We start from the raw sequence: 20,541 nt of genomic DNA, 5'->3' as shown, positions 1-20,541 counted from the left end.
TAAAATTATTTTATTTAGGAAAACAATGACTATTTAAATTGGTTTTTTAGGGGTTAATTATCAAAATAATAGATTAAATTCTATTATTATTCAAATGTGTTAAGATCACCTCTAAGAGAATAAATCACAAAATCACCCCTATCCTTGGAAAAGCATATGAGGCAGTAGAGAATATCCTCCAGGTCCTGGCCATCACCCAGCCTGGCTGGAACCAGGACATCTCTGAATCACAGGATTATACCTAAGGGCTTTTTCCAAAACAAACAATCAAATGGATAGTTAGTGACTATTTAAATTACAGCTGACCTAGAAAATACATTTACAAGAAACACAGTACACCACAAAGATTTATTTTTTACCACATGACTTTCCAACATGAAAAACTCAGACAATTACCATGTCTATGGAGCACTTTCAGTATTCCTGTATGTTTAGTTATGACAGTCTCCGAGGTCAGGCTATAAAGGATGACCATCAGAAGATACCATGAGAGAATATAAAATTTCACATCTTAAATACATCAGACATTTGGCTTTGTTACAAATGAAGCTGACAGCACCCCAGATACAGCTCACCCTTGTGTTGTCCAGAACCTCCTGCTCTAGTTAATGAGGAACATTTGTTCACAGATAATGATGGAAGACTGACAAATGTTAAGCGACAGACACCTGGTGCATGTTTAAAAAAATACACAGCTGTTCGTTAATCTTAGCACATCTTTTCAGCTAGGGAAAGTACATGTCAAAAGAAAAAGGTTTCAAAACATACTGAAATCATACTGTCAAACTTACTAAATGAGATTGTCTTTCTGTTATAACAGATGTAATTAAGTTTAAGTCAGCACTACAATTCTAAACTCTTCTTTCCAAGGGAGTTGCCATTCAACAATGTAAAAGAGGAGTGAAAGATGAGTTAAAGCACATCATTCTTTCAATCCAACTACAACTTTGTAGTACAGGGTTTTTTTTATTCTATTCAGCTTTTTGAATTTAATTTCAAGCTCAAATCCCAAAAAAGTAACAGTTTTAATTTCTTGTGTAGATTTATATTTAATGCTTTGACACTCCAAAATACTTTTTCTTTGAAAGTACTTATAGGAAACTCTCTTGATACTCAAAAGAAATAAATACAGATATTAACTAGTGAACTCCTCTGTTTTTATTTCCTGTTATTATAATTGTTTTTGGTAGGGAGGCAAGTTTAGCATGACCTAGCGATCAATCATTTCTCCATGCAGCAAATGTAATGTTCTAATGTCAACGCAATTATATGTATGCCTCATTAAAATGAGGATTAAATGGAGTATATGATAGTTCTCATTTCCACATAATTCCCACTTGAATATATGATTTCATGCTTATTTACAATCTACAGGCAAGAGAGCATGTGGAAATGAGAAACCAAGCTTATTGGTCGTTCCCAGCTGATCATCCCAAAGCTCATTTTTACCTCTCAAACCAGACATTGTGTAAGGAATAGTCTTCTAGCTTAGTCCTGTGATTATGAATACATTCCTTGATTTTCTATTCCCATTGTTAAATAGTGAGAAGGACTGCATACTCAGGTTCCTCATTTAAGCACGGCACAAACGAAAGAAAGGAGAGGAATAGTACAAATAAAGTCAGACTTCAGGCAATTATTTACTGCTGAATAGAAGGATGGGGAAAGCAGGAAAATTGTGATCAGACAGTATTTGAATCTAGGCATTCCCAGATTACCTGCCAGTATGTGTAGTGCCAGCAATAGCTGCTGGGCTTTACCACATCCCAGAGAGCATATAGTTCCTATAACATGTATGTAGAGGGGAAATGTACAGAATTAAGTGGCTGCCTGGAGATGTGAGTAGAGGTACACATGCAATGCCCACTATATCTGTTTGTCAGAACAGAGGTAATATGAGCACACAGACATAATCTGGAGCTACAAGAAGGATAGCTGTGCAGGAGTGTGAGGGAAATAATTTTATCTGTGGCACACTCCCATAGCCTGAAAGCATGATCTAGAACACAAAATTAATTCATGTTAACACACTTTTTTTATAGTGTCTTCCTTCAGGCAGTATAAGCCCAGGAGAAATGGAACTGTAGTATACTGGGAAGAGGAATATGAAGAATGAGAAAGACAACAACAGCAACAACAAGGAGGAAAAAAATTTGGAAGAATTATCTAATAAGTCTGGAGCTTCATAGGCAATCATAAAAGATTCTGCTTTTTTTATTATAAAAGTTAACATATGCTAGCATGTTAAACCTTAGTAATCTACCTGTTCAAGTTTCTGCATCATAATCTCAAGGATGGGTTATTTTCAAATATCTCTTTCTATGACAATTGATTAAAATCTTCAGTAATATCAAAATGAAACTAAGTCAAGGAAAGGGACACTCTCTTTTACAACACAGTATTAACAGTAGGAATTTGGCAAATTGAAGGTCAACATCACGTTTTTATGAAACCTACTGGTTCAGTTTTATGAGAAAAATAACCTTTGAACCCCAAGTTTCCAGATGTTAGTATTTGCTGTGTAATGGTCAAACCAGATCCATAACTGTAACACACACAGAGAGCAGGCAGGTCTCCATAATCAAACATATCATATTATCTCTTAAATATGTCATCATATCTAGGGTGTGGCATACATATATGGACAGAGTTTTTCATAAATCATTACAGCCCAATAGTCTGCAAAGGGATATGTGAAAAATTAATTTTCTTGAAATAGTGTATTCATTTTCTTTTAGTTTGGTTAGTCTCCTGATAAGATAGTTTTCCCTAAGAGATTTAAGAAAAAATCAATAAGCAAAGAAAAATATAGTGTTGTATTGATTTCTTGAAATGTATTTAAAGTAGTTGTCTATCCCATGCTTCAGGGCCTCACCTTTACATATAAATGCACAATAAAAGAATAAAAATGTATAGGACATAAGACTGAATCAAAATTGCCATTCTCTCTTCTTTCCCAGAATCTGGACAGTTCAGTGTTCCCAAAGAATTTGGTATCTGGAAAGGCTTTTGGGATGGGAAGGAAAAGTGCACCAGAGTTCAGGTCCTTTCTCAGAGGCGGGTGTAGCAGTTTCCTCATTTGTAAAGAAACAAACAGCCTAGATCCTTTTTACTGATCACAGCTGCATATGTAGAATTCAAATTCAAATTCATTCAAATCTGTGCTTAAAGGGAAATCTGTGGCGGAATAACAAATAGGATAAAAATCACCATCAGCAGAGCTCAGAGGATGTGGGGGTGAAACCAACCACCCATCTTACTGTATCCTGGAAAATACATGGAAATATAATGACATCTTTTTTGGGGGATCTCTCAAAAACGCAACCTCCTTCTCTAAAGCATCAAAAGCATAGTGCTTCAGATTGTTTTATACTGTAACTGAGTCTCTAGTGCTCCATGCAACCCTACAGAGAATAAAAATCATGAATGGAGGGGAGCTGGAACCTGTGGTAGTCATCTAGAAACACAGCACTGTTGCAAAACTCCTTTTATATTTAACATCATCCCTTTCCAATGTTCTGATTTGTTGATTTTGTTGTTTGTTTGTTTGTTTGTTTGTTTAATAAAATATGGCAACTTGAAAGCAAGAATACTATTGAAATAATCATTAAGCAAACACAGAAAAAAAATTATTACCTATCTCCAAATTATCTATAGTGTCATTGTAAGGTAATGATAAATAAATACAGATAGAGAAATGGGTGAGTACCTGGTTGGATTCTGACCTACTTGTCCTGGTAGCTAAAAACATAAAGGAGAGGTCTTCTGGCATCCCAGATACGAAGACTTGCAAAAAATCAAGTCTTTTGGAGATATATCTGGGAATTTATTTCTCAAAGATAAAGGATTATTTCTAATTTCTCTTCCTACCTCAGCTCTATATGACAAAAATAAGATTTCTATGAAAAATAGAGGAGATAGTCATAAAACTAAGAAGACATTCAAGGTTGATAGAACAAATAGCTGTTTCCTCAATCTTTTCTCGTGTCTCTCCACAAGGCTTATGTAATTATTAATACTGGATTTTTTTGCCTTTCTCTCCCTTTGAAATGCATGCTTGTTTGCTTATTTCATTAAAGACCAATGCTTAAAAGTCAATGTTTTTTTAAGAAAAAGTATTATAAACCAGCCAGAACTTGCAATTAATGCATAAAGTTTGAAAAGAAAGTATTTCAATACAGTGCCTATGTGAGGTTACAAACCACAGTAAAAAATTTCTTTTGAGCTACTAGGAATACAGTCTAATTCTCTTTCTGCAGGACTACATATGAATAGAAATTTGTCATTTTTCAAACTATTTTCTTTACTTTTTCTCAGACCTGTGTAATATTAAAAACAATTTTAAAAAAAGATGGAACAAATCCCACTGAAACTTATGTGAGGTAAGATAGACTCATGGGCAATCCTACAAGTTCATGCTTACCCCAAGTTTTGAACACAATTTATGGAAACTCTAAACGAATATAGTTTTGTGTAAATATTTTTAATGAGGATATTGAATTATGTAAAATACATAGTGCTCACTGTTCAGTGAAATTGTACAACTAATATCAGAGGTACTGAAGATGAGTATCAGTTGATAAGGTTGTTGTAAGAAAGTCAAATAGCTGCCTGTTGCAAATGTAGACTTGGACTGAGAAAAGAAGAGCCTTCTGTGGCTGATGTTTCAACTTACTAAGAATGTCTTCAGTTCTTGATTGTGTTGGAAAAAAAAGATAAATATATTGTCAATCTAAATGTTACTTGTTGCTGTTATAGTCTGCAGATTTTTAACAGACTTTTATACGTGGTCTGTAATGTACATAATATGTTTATTAATAAATGTCTTATGATTCTAAATATATTTAAATGTTCCCTGAAGTTTGTTACATGAAGTGTTGCCCCAAATATTGGAAAAAATCTAAAAGGATGAAGATGATTATTTGGTGTGCACACCTTAAAGGAATTTTTTTCTTTTTTTAACATTTACTGAAACCTTGTTCCATATACATCTGTTTTCCTCTGAAACTGCCCAGAAATAGTTTTCAAGTTTGGTTTGAATTAAGTTTCCTTTGCATTAATTAATTTCTTTAGTATAATGTTCACTTAGATGTATTTGAAAACTTAATAAAAGAGTAAATTAAAGAAAGAAAAACCTTCCTTATAAGAACATTGAAAGTTTTTATAGAAAAATCTACCATGAAGAACAGACTAAATAATTCCACAGTTCTGGCTTGCAATATATTGAGAAGAATTACTTGAAGTGCTTATTTGCATGACAGTACCAAGACATTATTTAAAACTCCTACCTACTTCATAGAGCTATTCAAGAAAAAAAAAAATCATTCTTTCCAGTACTGAGGAAATGGGTGATTTTATATATGTATATATATATATATATATATATATATATATATATATATATATATATATATATATATATATATATACACATATATTCCAGAATTCACACACAGATGATTTTGCATAACTTATCGTATAACTTAGGTTAAATTAATCCCTTAACAGTTGACAAGAAACATTTTTTCTTCTTCAGTCCATGGTTGGGTCACTGTGAATTTCACACTATTAATCATAATGAAAACGTACAAAAGTGTTTGTCTAATACACAGAAATAGAGTATTTCACCAGCAGGATGTATCAGAGCAGATATTCTCCCAGAGTTCTGCATCCTAATTCTAACCCACTCAGCCATTTAATTTGATTGCAATTAGCATCCTCTTTGATGATTTCTTTTCAGTCTTTTCAGCTGCTATAAAAACTGTAAAGTGATCCAAATTATATCCTCTGATCTAAGTGGAGTTTGGATTTAAACTTCAAGAAGCAGCTTGGCATAGCTGATCTTCTCCTAGGAGGGAATTCAATATAATTCTGAAATATTTGTTTAGCTAGACAATGACTGAAATACATGTTATACAACAAAAAAGCATTTCAGTTAATCTTAGTACCCCAAATTACTGCTTTCATGTTGCAAAATATAAAGAAATCCCAATTAAAACTTAATTTCTTCAATCACTTCATGTCATTTTTGTAAGTATGGTAAAGTGGCAGTATAACCCAAGCTGTAACTATAAAATATTCCCCCTCTTATCTGCCTCACAGTTTCAATGTAATCAGTAGTCAATCATGTTGCATGTATTTTGTAGTGTTTCTGATACAACTTCTTTCCCTGTAGGGAATTCTTATTGTTCTTCAGGCATCTCAAAAGCACACAGCCCTGAGAGTGGCCCCAAGATCCTGACTGATGCATGAACCCATTTCAGGAATTTTCATAATAAGACTTCTTTCAGATGTTAGTCAGAATGTCTAATTCTTGCTTTTAAAATGAACCTTGGGGTCTTTTTTGCAGATGGTGCTTGATGTAGGATATCCATATAGCCATACTTCATCCCAGTCTCCCTGAAGGTGCAGGGAGAGGTGTATAGGCACAGCTGCTGGTGAAATCAGCCCATGAGGATAACATGACACAGCTTTTCAGCAGTTTCAGCTATTTTCCTCCTGCTACTTGTCAGTCCATAGCCTATACTAAGATTGATCACACTTTTTGCATTGTTCTCTCTGCTACTGCACAGGGTACTCAAGCACTCCATTCATGTTCCTGTGAAAGCAGGTCAGATGAGAAGTATTCTAAGGGGATTTCTCTCTTTCTACTAATTACAAAGAAAACCTGAGATATTTATCTCAGGTGTAGGTGTCCATGAAACAGATGCTTTCAACTAAATGAGATTAATCCACTCCCCATGTGATTAGCCCTTTTAAGATGATGGAATGGAAGCAATAATAGTAGTAGGCATATACATATATATGAGGAATTCAAAGAGAGTTTGAATATTTAATTTTTTTTTCTGAATGCCAAGGTTATTTTTCAATTGCATTAAGGCAACCAGATCAAGAACGGTAACTAGATGAAGTCATACTGTGCTCAGCAATATTCCTAGTTTTTTATTTGTTATGTAGAAATTGAGAGAGATGCCAGTGGAAACTACAGTTACTTCTCTCAAGAAGCAGTCAAAAGGATGCTATGAAATCGTCTGCCAAATAAGTACATCTCAGCACAGAGAACCTATGTTTTTCTTACTAGCATTTTAATTAGAGGCTTATCTTGTGATATTGGCATTAATGGCCGTGTCAGTGGTGGAAACCAATCCTATTCACAGCTTACTTCTTGTTTACCTTTTTCTTAAAAGCTGGAGAAAGAGATTTAAAATGTTAATACTGTCAATAGTTCAACTGGCAAATGAAGAAGAAGGAATAGCAACCATTTTTCTTTTTCTGACATCTTTCTCTCACACTGTCAACATAACAAATAATGCCATCTGCTGCTTAAATTAAATGGAAACATTAAACTAGATTTTAATTAAAAATTTTTTCCAATATATGTCATTCTTTGTATGTGCAATAAACTCAGCTTGTGAAACTGTTCTGGGGTAGAACTTTGAAAATTTTGAGACAGGGAAGTGAGTTAACAAGAGCCTTCTCAGCATCACCACTCCCTCAGGGATACAGGATATTTAGAAACAACAAGGCAAAAGACACAAAGGTCAGTCAATAAGGAAAAGATCACCACAATATTTTGAGGAAGTGAAACCTTTATTTGTTACTCCATGAAGCTGTGCAGAACAGGGCATCTGACAGTCAACTTTGCCACACCCAGGACTGTGCTGGCAGGTACAAGTGGACTGCACAATATCTTTTGGACAGTCAGTGAAACCATGAAAAGATGAAGTAAGCATTTTCAAGGTTATAGTACTATATTCTTACCCAAAGGGATCCTTCTCAGGGAAAAAGAGGTCATTCAATATGATCTGATATATTTATTCCAAAACCTGTTTTGTAATTATTATTTCAGCTGAATTTCTTTTTCCAGGCTTAGATAGGAGTGTTGAGAACTCCACTGGGGAACGTGAATATCTGCATCATACTGAACTTTAATTTGTGTGAATAGTTTAGTCTCAACTCTGTAGGTTAGTCATGTATTCTGTACTACCATTTTTATTTATTCAGCAGATTTTTCAGAGCAATCAGCTTTCTCTTACTTTCTCTGCATTTTTCTCCCTTCCATGTTTGATCCCTATTTCACTTTCACCATTTCTGACCTCTACTTTTTAATTGTGTTATGTCTTCCAATACCTTTTGGTCCATACAAATATTGTCTTCATTCTTAAGAGGAAGAAAAAAACCCAGCAATTAGTTTAATAGGTACAGTAGCATCCCAAAGACCAGCTAGAATCAGAGGCCCACATACCAGAAATGTATATGAATGTTCATTGCAGAGCCTGTATATCTTGGCTGCCCCTAAGATGAATCATGGAGAAATGAACCAGGTGTATCTAGATTGTAACTTTAGCAGAAAACCTTGTTTTTCTGGGAACTAAATCCACCCCTGTTCACTTGGAAATTCTGTCTTAAGAGTGTAAAGCTGTGACCTCAGTAAAATACCCATTTAGGGCAGAATTCACTGCACTAAGAGGTCATAAACTAAGCATAAATTTGGTTCCCCTTTTAATCTATGGGTAGAGAGGTCAAGTTACCTCTTTTTTCTGATGGAGATGATATAAAATATAAGTTATATTTTTAAATTAGGTTTTTCTCATTCTTGCTATTCTAGGCAGGCAAAGGGCTTCAAAGAAAACAGGTCCATAGAGGAGAATTTCAGTGTTACACTGCATAAAAGAGTGGGGTCAAAAAAGAAGCAGTCCAGTACTCTCCTTGCTGCTCTACACCCAGTCCATCTGTACCATGACCTCCTTCACTTTACCTCAAACAACAAAATATTTGTTCTTCCCTGTTTGCTTGCAAAGTGTTTATAAGTCTTCACCTCTGGAAATTTTTCAAAATCATAGGTGACTGAGCTCAAAATTAGCTAATCTCATTGGCACATAGCAGCACACTTCTTTTATAGGATGATTGTGCTCTAATATATTGCCACTGGAAAGAAATGAAAGAACTTTCTCCAGATGATTTTCCATTCTGAGGCAACAGTTTCAGATGATATTTTTTCTTGTTATATATTTGAGTGGAAAAAAAGAAAGAAAAAGAAATAACCGGAGCCAAATCTGTTCTTATGCTTGGTTGTTATAAGTTTAAAAAAAAAAAATGGATCTTTCCCTGAAAACTTCTCCCACCTTTTTGTAGTCTTTGAAAAGCTGTAAAATAACTCTCTCTTTCTTGTCATATTTCAGAATGAAAACATTATTTGCAAAGAACAGTTCCTTAGAAGTACAAGGATTAGTTTCATTCACAGTCACACTCACAAAACTTATGTATACAGTTACAGGAATTCTAAGTTCTGACATGTATTTTCAGAAAGTTCTTCCTTAGAGATAGCAAAGAAAAGAGACCCTGTGATGAGCAGTTGCTTTTAACTCTGATTAACAAGATTTTCAAAAATTAGGTCAGATCATTTCATGGATTTCAATTACTCTCCTATTAAATGAGTCTGATGTACAATGGTAAGGCATCAAATTAAAGACTTTCATAGCCTCTGAGATAAGATCAATATCGATGCATCTTATCACAGCACAGAAATCAGCCTAAATCTAAAGTCTTTCTAATATTTGAGGTTTTGTTACTGTGGACTTTAAGGCTAGTGAAAAACTTCCACTCAGATAAATAGAAGCAGTACCATGCATTAAACTAGGTTATCAGCTTTTTTATCTGCCATCAGTGAAGTTTTTTATAGTGGAAATCTCTCTAAAGTGGCACTTCAAAGCCCCACTCCACCAAGAAATGAACAAACAAAAGTAATCAAACAACATCTTCTTAAAGGGCTCTTAAAAGTAAATAAAAATAGAAGTAAGTTTTAAAAGAATTCTATTTACTGCTTCTTCTGAAGACATGAAGCAGTATTGAAGTCCTTGTATTTAAACAAAAGTTCAATTCCATTTTTAGATACACTGAAGCATCTACGACCTTAGTAATTTCTCCAGATTGTTAACTAAGTCCTAAGGGGTTACCTCATGTAGAAGGATGGTGTTGTCTTAGGAATTATAAAATTGATAATTTTATATCAGTATTCTGCTTCTCTAAATTCTTTTTTTAAACAAATATTCAATTTGGTTTCTAACTGCATTTTAAGTATTAAAAAAATTAAAATAATCTTTTCTTTCAATGCCGTCTAAAAATGGAACACTAGAACAATAACTTTAGACACAGAATCTGGATAGATAGTCACCTCATTTTTGGAGTGCAAAAATTCACCCTTCTCAGCTTTCTTTTTGTGGGGAATGAGATGACATGTTCATGCTTCCTGATCTGTATGTAAGCCTAATTCTTTCCCTGTTTACACTCTGTGGAAAATCAAGGCATTTCTATAAGAGAGCAGTGTACATGAGCAGTGAGCTTTGCTGTGTCCAAATGGATTCATGCTGGGGTGCCTGTTTTTCTGTCTAAAACCCCTGACAGTTCATCCTATGCTGTGAGGCTACCTGAGCTTCCTGTACCATGCCCCAGGACCAGAAGAACCTCCAACAAGTGACACTGTGCCATCAGCAGGTCTAGATTCTCAGGGACTAACTCTGTCCCTGTTTTTCAGAGACAGACATTTGACTAAGATGAAAGTAGGTTTGAAAAATCAGTTCAAAAACAACAAAGCTAATATTTATTTGAACAAATTATTTGATTAAAATTATGTAGTGTTTACAGAAATTATGACTGGGTCATGAATAATTCAGAAGTAGACAGCAGATTTAATTTGTTGGATAATTTGACAACAAATAATTCAGTTAACTGAAAATCATACAAATCTCACATAAAATCCCCATCTGCTGTCTCTGGAAATATTTAATATATGAATATCCAAGTGAGAAAGCTCAAATCACTGTCAAATATTAGATGGGTTCATATTTTTTTGAAAAGAATGTGTAGATTTCTAAAAAATATGATTCAATATGGATAATTAATTCATTATGACAAATCATCAACAGAAAGATTTTGTAAGCTAAAGAGAAGACTGTTGGAAACAGAAAACTCGTTGAATAAAATTAGATATCAAACTCCTTGGAATGTGAAAATGTCTTTCTTTCACTTGTTTTTTTTTAAATAAATCACATTTGCCAAGTAAAGCATGTAACTAAAAGACAATGATGAAGGGCATAAGGGACATTATAAAAACTGAATAATATTATATCTGGGCTGTGAAGCTGGGATTGCAGGAGGCAGAAAACATACATAGCTAAAATGATTTAGAAAAATACTGCAATGTATTGTTTGATATACTTGCAAAACCTCAGTGTGTCATTTCCAAATATAAACTGCAGCCTGGTATGACGCCAGCATAATGTACATCCTCCTCTAGTTGGTTTGACTTGTTTCTCAGAGTAGCTTTATACAACACATTGTCTTGATTTGATAGAAACGTCATTTCACTTCATTTCCTATACCCAGAAATGGAAAACTTATTGAATTCAGGCTTTCAAGTATAGTATTCATTTTGTTTAGATTTAGCTGGAGTTATTGCATGAAAAGTGAATGACTGCTGGCAGACTCCTTCAACCATTTCTGGACTTTGTTATAAATACACCTACACTAGTGCATGCAGAGCAGTAATTTTTGCACTCAGTACAATTATACCAAGAATGTCTTACCAGTAAATTGAAATCAAATTGCAGTACTGACTTTTTAAATGCACAGTGTATGTTCTCATGTGTGTGTGTATATACATATATATTTATATATATTATGGACCTTCATTCTACAAGATCTGAGTATTATGTATATGACCCAGTAAACCACCTAAGTACATATTTAATTTATCTAGATCTTCAAAGATATTATTCATTGTTAAAGTTACATACAAGCTTAGGTGTTTTGGTGAACCAGAGACACAGTTTTCACCACCTTGCAGGAACAACACCTAATCTCTGAACTTCAGAACATATATTTTAATAGACTTTTAAATGGATTTGGGAATCAAATTAGACTCGGAATTTTGGGAACACTCTGCTTGAATTTCCATAATTAAACAAAACCCAGAGTCATGAGAGTAAAAGAAGGAGATACTAAGTAATTAATAGGTTAAAGTGGAACATCCTGTGATTTTATACTGAAGGCTTTCAGGTATTATGTCATGGCACAGCACAGGTTGCTTAGAAATGTTCATGTGATGAGGGCATGCTCTTGCAATATGCCACAGCACCACTCTTAAGGGCAGACCGACGAACACTACTGCAACTTCCCTCCTTTTTCAGGAAACACTGTCTGTTGGAACTGTGTTATCTGATTCAGTCACTTAATGGACTCCTTGTAAAAGGAAAAAACTGTATTCTCCACTGCAGCCACCTTCTCATCACATCCCTTGTGGTCCTAACATTGGAAATTCAGCCTGAACATTCAGCCTTAGGTTAAGTGCTTGGTTACAAACTAGACAGAAGCAGTTCTTTTGCTCATTTGGGACACCAATTGTCTTGCTTGGCTTTTAGATTCAAGGAGCTGGGAAGCTGCTGAGGTACTGAATACAGAGTGCTCTAAGGTTTTTAGTGCATGCATTTACAGCAGTTCTGCAAAGAATCAAGAACAAATGGGCAGGTAGATTAAGATCTCAAGTTTCTTCAACATTCATAACTGACTATAACCATGTGGAGCAGCATGAATCCCTGTTAAGCTATAGGGATATTTAAAACCAAAGAATTCATGCACATTTTAAAAGTGAAATTGGCATGCAAAATCCAACTCTGAGGCTGAAACTTCAGTGACAATCTCTCTGCCTCCCAAGAGAAAAAAATTAGTGAAACCATCCAGACATCATCCTACGAAAATCCAAAGTAAACTGTTAAATAGAATTTTAAGGACATTAGTAGGTTAGAGAGATCAGTTGAAAATCAGAAAAAGAGATTTTGTTGTCTGCCAATCTGGTGTCGAGCAAAACTTTGGTGAAAATGTTTGGCACTGCTACAATAGTAAAGACAAAACTCCTAGCACAGAGTCACAGAACAGAAGAAATTTTATTAACATATCTGATAATTTTACATTACATTCAGTGATATTGTAAAATTATTATGGATTTCAGAAAAGGTGATAATTTTGATTAATTTATAATATATAGAAAAATTTATATAGTTTCACAGGTCTGATGATGCTGATATCACAATAATTGAATATTCTTTACTATAAAGATAGAATTACTGTGAATTTATCATATTTTCTGATCTTTTTGCTCTGTTCACACAGTACTGGAAGATACCTACTTATTAAATTTTTTACAATTTTGATATAGAAGTAGATAAATAACACCTGAATTTGTGCCTATATGTTGTGGTTTAATCCCAGACAGCAGCCAAACCCCACACAACCACATACACACTCATCCCCCCTTCCCACAGTGTGAGAAGAAAAGAATCAGGAGAAGAATCAAAATTGAGAAAGCTCCCAAAGCCAGTTTAATAGGTAAAGCAAAAGCCATGAGAGCGAGGAAAGGAATTCACTCACCACTTCCCATGGGCAGGTCTTCAGCCATTTCCAGGAATGCAGGACTCCATCACACATAATGATGACTTGGGAAGACAAATGCCACCACTTAGAACATTCCCCCTCCCTTCTTTTTACCCCAGCTTTTATTGCTGAGCACATCATCATATAGTATGGGAAATCCCTTTGGTTACTTGGGGTCAGTTCTCCTGACTGTGTCCCCTTCCAGTTTTTCATAGACCCCCCACCTCCCCACCAGCAGTGAAGCATGAGGAGCAGAAAAGGACATGTTAACTGTGTCAGCACTCTTCAGCAGGAATTAAACGTCAGTGTGCTATCAAAGCTTTTCAGCACAAATAAGAAACATAACACTACATAAGGTATTTTGAAGAGAATTAACTCTATCCCAGAAATGATCAGTATAATACAAAGAAGAAAGAAGAGGAACAAACAAAACCACAGAAAAAAATTAAAATAAAATGAGCAAAACATAAACCAAACCACAACACAACAGTTTTCTATTCATATGCAGTAGATATCAGTTAAAAATGGGATACAGATGGGAATTAAAAGAAAAAGGGGAGCGAGTATATTACATCCTACTTACTCAAGCAGAGAATGTAGACCTTACTCAACTTCATTCAAAAATTCAGTGATAGAACCAAAAATAGAGCTCAAAAGTAGTTTCTAGTGTACACCTGCTACAACAATGCTAATGTTAGGCACTCTGTATCTGACTTTTATAAAAGTATGTGCCAAGGTCATGTTAAAACTGGGTAGATAATTTTAGCAGGCTATTACAAAAGTCACTAAGAAGGTGAAAAATTGCTTTTTTCTGAATAATATTTTCATGCAAGTACAGCTGAAACAACTGTAAACAGCGATTGTCATGGGACTCAAACCACAAGAAAATGCCCTACATACACAGGAAGGTTTTCCCTGAGCCAGCTTTGAGTATGGTTCTCAGAAATTTAAAGTGAACAGATAATAATTCAGGTGTTAAATCTGCCTGTGACATATCAAATTAATGCATAAACATGTAATCTTTTGCAACACGATGATATTTACATTGATGGTGTTGGTAAAAATAAAGTGCTACTGGTTTATCAAGAGCAGATTATTATGTATTAATTTTATCAGACAATACAATAAAATCACACTCCAAAACAATGAGCTTGCATAACATAATCTTTGATATAAATTGCATGTGAAACAATCTCTTTCTTCCTATTCCATATTAAAATTTCAATATAAAGGATGTTTGTGCTCCATCGATTTAGTTTCAAAATTAAGATTTAGTGTCTGTGTATGTAAATATATAATTGTGATTATTTATTTCTGGAAAGTCCCAGAGTAAGCTCTGTGTTCCCTGTTTAAGCACTTGTACAATCTCTCCCCTATAACCTATTAACCAGAAGTATTCCAGCATAGATCTAAACATATATTTTATATGAGGCTGTTTTATACTGTAATCTTAAACTTCAGTGTGAGAAGAATTTATGCTGAAACACTATGCTTTCCATTCTTAAAGGGGCGAGGGGCAGATACTGCTCTTGTAAAACTTTTATAGTTAATTTAAGCTCTACATTATTATAATTTGTCTCCTTTGCCTTTTTTCCTGCCTTTTTATTACAGTTTTATCTTTTATCCGTTTTTAAAATTACCTAGAATAAGAGAGGAATCCTGTCTGCTTGCCTACAAAGACAACTCCATCCTTGCTATTTGCAGAAGTTGGGAGTTGCAGAACATAGTTAAGCTTGCTCTGCATGCCAGAAGAAATGGTTCATCTGTGTCCTGAGCTCACATACAACGTGGACTGAGCGAGCATTCAAAAGAATAAAGAGGCTTGCAGAAGCTCCTTTCTGTCCAGAATGCAAAGGAAAATTGTTTAACTATTGGAAGAGATTTGGGGTGCCAGGATATGGAACATTAGCACAGCTCAGCCAACACAGACGTGGGAAGGAGTTTATGTAAATAAAAGGATTTTTATGGACCAAGGCACTCCAAGTCACTGTCCAGACTAATAGGGATATATTGCTTTGTTCTTCTTATGTCTCTAGGCGGGTTGGGAGGTATCAGAAGGCCATCAAACATTTTCTATCTCCTAATCATTAATAAAAGGGAGAAAAGACAACATTTCCTCCATGTTTTGAAAAGAGTTCAACTTCTTGTGCTCATGATCAAGGTATATAACAAACAGCTGCTTAATGCCTACTGACAGACGTGTCACAATGTTCTTACTACCTAATAATTATGGAAAACTCATCCCTCTAATTTTACTGTGTCATCATTGATGGCAAACTTCAGTGGCTCTGACAGAGCTTCCTTCAGCTCTGGGGTAATTTAATTTCTTTTTGCCTCTTCTAGTTTTCTGATATATGCAAGAAAAGTTTAAGAGTTTATTCAATTGCAGTGACTGCCAGAGCAGAAGAATAGATCTAGATGATCTGCACCTGAAACTACAGCAGGTGCTGAGGTGTTTATCTTGAATATACAGCCTTGTTACACTGCTGCTGATTGAGGGCTCTTTATAGCATGCAATGTCAGAAATTAAGTTTGGATATGCATTTTTTGTCCTATCTGAATGCTTTATGCAACTTTGGCTAGAAGAGCCAAACTCTTGCCCCACATGAAATGGTGAAAACTTGATCTGAAAAATTATTAAAGGGAGGTTATTAAATCTAGTTTTAGATGCCTGCATATATTGCAGATACCTGAATTTTTATCTAAATCTCCAAGCCTCTTCCTCATCAAAGAGACATGTACACTTCAGGGCACAACACAATTCACCAATTTCAGCTATTTTGAGTAGGAAAAATTACACAATACAGGTGCCTCTTTCCACTGTTGTATATTAGTGATATCAAGAACAATAATGCAGGAGTGCATCCTTTTTATATGGACAAATCTGAAACACTGTCTATTTTGATTATAAAATCTCATTCTGGGATTCCATTGCCCTACTGAGCTAACAGGTACTCAGATTAACAAGGTACTTGAGAAAGAAGGTTGTTCTGTTCCTAGTGGCAGTTGTATAGTAAAGGTACTGACACTTAAGGGAAATTTTTAGGCAACTGAAACTTCTTCATTTAGATACATCCATTTTTATTTGTTTTCTAAAGGACAGACCTTTGGGAATATTGTCCTCCTGATCACATGCGTTTTTCCTTTTAGTTGTATTTGAGATTTGAGTCAGAGTCAACTTATCTGGCAAGGAAGATAGGCAGTTCTTTCATTACTTAAGACTAAATACAAACATTTGGGATCATAGTCAAAGCTAGTAGCCAAATAGGTATTGTAATTTAAACATTATCTTTGATATACAATGAACTACTATTTTGTCATGCAATATCAGCAAGAGAAACTTCTTTCTTCAAACTTTGCTTCTCTTACATTTTGTCTCGTCATCAAAAGGAATGACAAAAAAAAGCAGAAACCAAAGTGTGAGTCCAATATATTCAAAATAATTATATGATATTGAATGCATGAGCATATCTACATATTTTTGGAACAATTTTTTACTTCTTTTTCTGATAAAATCCACTTTTCAAATCCAAGCATAACACATAGAACTTTCATGAAGATCAGCTAGAGAAAGTTTCTTCTGTCTTTCTTTCTTTGCCTTGTCAACCGTATTTGTGTGAATTTGATTACAGGTTCCCTCAGGCAAGGAACAACAGGCAAAAATATTTTCTTAAATAAGCCAATGTAAGTCTGAAAAAAATTTTGAGAATCTGGAAATTCTCCAGGTGCTCACAAGTGTAACTGGTTTAAATATGTTCTTGTGCCTTTGAAGGGTATATAAAAGCATGTGTACATGAAAGTTTGTTGTAGTGAAAAATAACAGTCCTCATATTGAGTAACAGTTTGGCACAACAAAAGTCAGCCTTGTTCATCTGAAGTATCCTGATAACTGATGGTTTTCTTAGCTCTTCAGGTACATGAATACTGAGTTCAGGTTGTAAAGAATCCTGGGAGTGTAGAGACTATTCTTTTTGGATAAAACTAAACTGGAAGATTTTATGAGCCCACATTATACCAGTGAATATAATAGGAATGACTTACACACAACCTGATAAGGAGTGAGTAAAGCACAATATGGCAAGTCTGCTGTTAGCCAGAGTACACATAAGAGATCTTACACTGTTTTTTTTTGCTGGCTGTGGGAGAACAGACAACAAATAAGCTTGTGTAGAGTGGCCTGGTCAAGTAGTATTTGACCCAGAGTAAAACTTTCTTATATAAAGTTAAGTGACAAAATTATTTGAACTGACTTGAACAAAAGAGTTTATACTGGAACATTATTTTGTGCCTTCTCCCTGTAATGGTTTTCATCTAGTGCAGAGAGCCCTACAGAGAGATTTGCTGTATAAAACTGATTCATGAGCCTTTCACTCACTTGTAAAAGCTCTCAACAAATAATAGAGTACTTGAGAAAGTAAAATATAGTGTTTTATTGGGTTACCAAACCAAGAACAAATAATTTCAGAATCGCTACAGTATAAGCAGAAAGAAGTTTCATATTCCCTGTGATGGGTGTCTAGCTCTGTAATGTGGGGTTCTGCATTTGACCAGTCATTTCACCTGCCTTTTCTGTATCTTTTTTGCTCTTCAGTGATACCAACCATAGAGCGACACCAATCTTGCAAGTCTAATCTTGCAGAAAATGGAAAAGTGAATGTTTTTATTCCAGTTTAACTCTGTATTATCTCATTACACAGCCAACTGGTACAAGGCTGGTGGCAACATGGTATAGTCCATGCAGAAGAGAAAAAGAAAGTCTACTGGGGAGTAATTCGCCTCCAGTTTATCTCATTTTTAATCTAAAATTTCACCAATCACCATTCAGTGGAAGGGACAATATCTACAACTGTGTTATGTTACCCTAAAGTAAATAGGCATCTCTACATCAAATATATTTCCCTAGCTTAATAGAGCTGTCTTTTTATTTTTTATTAGAAACTTACAATATCCTTCCTAAAGGTGATTGGAATAAAGGTGGTGCTCATCTAAAAAAAATTGTACTACATGAGTAATGCAAAGCAATATCTTGATCACATAATCCTTCCGTGTAACATTCCAATTTTCTCATTATTAGCAATGAACTGATGATAAGTGTGTCATCACTTACTCGCCTCCTTATTGGTACAACAACTGATAACCCTGATAACCTTTTACTTTAAATCCTCTGGCTTCGGGGTGCCTCATTCACTGAAGTGTGATTCACTCATACATATTACATATTATTATTCAGTACATAAACTAACTAGCAACAGAAAGACCAATGTGCCTCTTTTAAAAAAGATAGCTGGAATGATACTCCTTCTGCTTGCATCACCCTTTCTCAATATGTTAAGACTTCACTCACAAACCTGTGCTGTCCATGAGCCATCAGGTTAAACATGTTCTGAGAGTTATAACCATGCTATACTTTTTTCCTACATTCAAGACAGACTGCAGAAATAACTACTATACTGTTTTAAATCCCAGAGAGCAAAATTTATATCTAGTTTTCAATATCAGTGATATACTATTACAGCTGGTGGGGGTCAGTAGCTCTGACCGAGGAAGCTATGACCGGTCGGGAGAGATGGTCCCAAAAGGAATTGCCTTCCTGAGGCCCGGTGTCTTCCCTCAGCTGCTGGCTAGAAGGGCCCATGCAGAGACTGTCAGCTCCTTAGTGATTGTCAGCTCGTGATTTCAGCTCAGCTCTGCAGGGCAGCCTCCAGGCCAGACCAGAGCAGGGAGAGAGATTGAGAGGCCCGTGTAGCTGTTCCACACGAAATAACTTTATTGTTGGTTCTCTCTGCCCTCGCAGGGGCAGGGGGCTAGCTTTATAGGGATACAGGGGGTGGGTGTCAGAGGGTAAAGGCCAATGGGCTACAAAAGATCTGCACAGGGTCTCCCAGAGGATTCTGCATCTGTCTTCTTCTCACCGTAACTGAAGAGTAGCTGCCTTCCCAGGGGAGGTCCTGCTGGGAGATTGCTCAATCTCCTTTCTCAGCAAACATCCCTCCAGGGCAGTGGCTGGGCATACCCTACAATATACTACTCAGAAATTTAAAAGAGGCATGACACTAAGTCCAAGGTGTAGAGATAAGCATATATATATCAACCTGTGATTAAAGTACTTTTTAATAACAGGTTACTGTACCTAAAACAGAAGAAATATCAGAGAAGCAATTAAGAAGAACTATCACCATGGGATATGATCAGGAAGGTCAGAATGAAAAATGACTGATGCTAGAGGAAACAATATACATCTAAAACTGGCTGGTTTTCCTATGATAAAAATCTCCAGATGTCAAAGTTGTTTTCATTTCAAGGATCTGACAAAAAGCCCAAATCTACCTGAAACCCTCAATGACATTCTCCATTTTAAAAATTTCTGTATAGTATCTAGGTACTCTGTGAAAGGGGAAGTGTGATTACAGTTTACAGTTTCTGGAAGCTTCAAAAGCCCAAGATCCAGGTTTATTCCTTCCTGAAGGAGAGAGACTTCTCACCTGTGATTCATTAGGAAATTAAGTGGCATGAGCTGATTGTTTTCCGTTGAAATTTATGTGAACAGTGAGCATGAGTTTTACAAGAGGCTCAGAGAAGTATTTTAGTATATAACAATGAGGAGTCTTGTCTTTGAATTCAAGAAAGCCTCAGGAAGAAAATTACTTACCAGTACACTCAACTCAAAAAAAAAAAAAAAAAAGAAAAATGAGAAACAGGAATGCTTCTGGAATGCTCATTCATTCATTGAACAACTTCTGACACTTAAGTTAAATCTACGTGCTTACCATACTTCAAGTGTCTAAGAGGGCTAGAGGCAATTTCTGGGTTTCTCTGCTTAGAAAATACACTAGCATTTTGTTTTATGAGTTAAATGTTTTCTTGAATCTCACCTTAAGTAACTTACCTGGTGCCGTAAGAAAAGTTACTAGCAGAGCCAAGAAAAAAATCTGACCCCTCAATTTCTTTAACCCAAAATCATTCCTTCTTTTTAAGGAGTATACGTGTGACCTAAGAAAAGAAAATTTGATGGAACAAACTTTCACTTTTTTGTTTTCATTTGCTGAACTCAAGGAGAATATTGACCAGCAGCCTGAATGAAGAAATTACTTGGATTCTTTCCAGGAATTCACA

This window comes from Aphelocoma coerulescens, chromosome 1A (genome assembly GCF_041296385.1).
Source record: "Aphelocoma coerulescens isolate FSJ_1873_10779 chromosome 1A, UR_Acoe_1.0, whole genome shotgun sequence".
Classification (NCBI taxonomy): domain Eukaryota; kingdom Metazoa; phylum Chordata; class Aves; order Passeriformes; family Corvidae; genus Aphelocoma; species Aphelocoma coerulescens.
Note: the sequence above shows the minus strand (reverse complement) of the source record.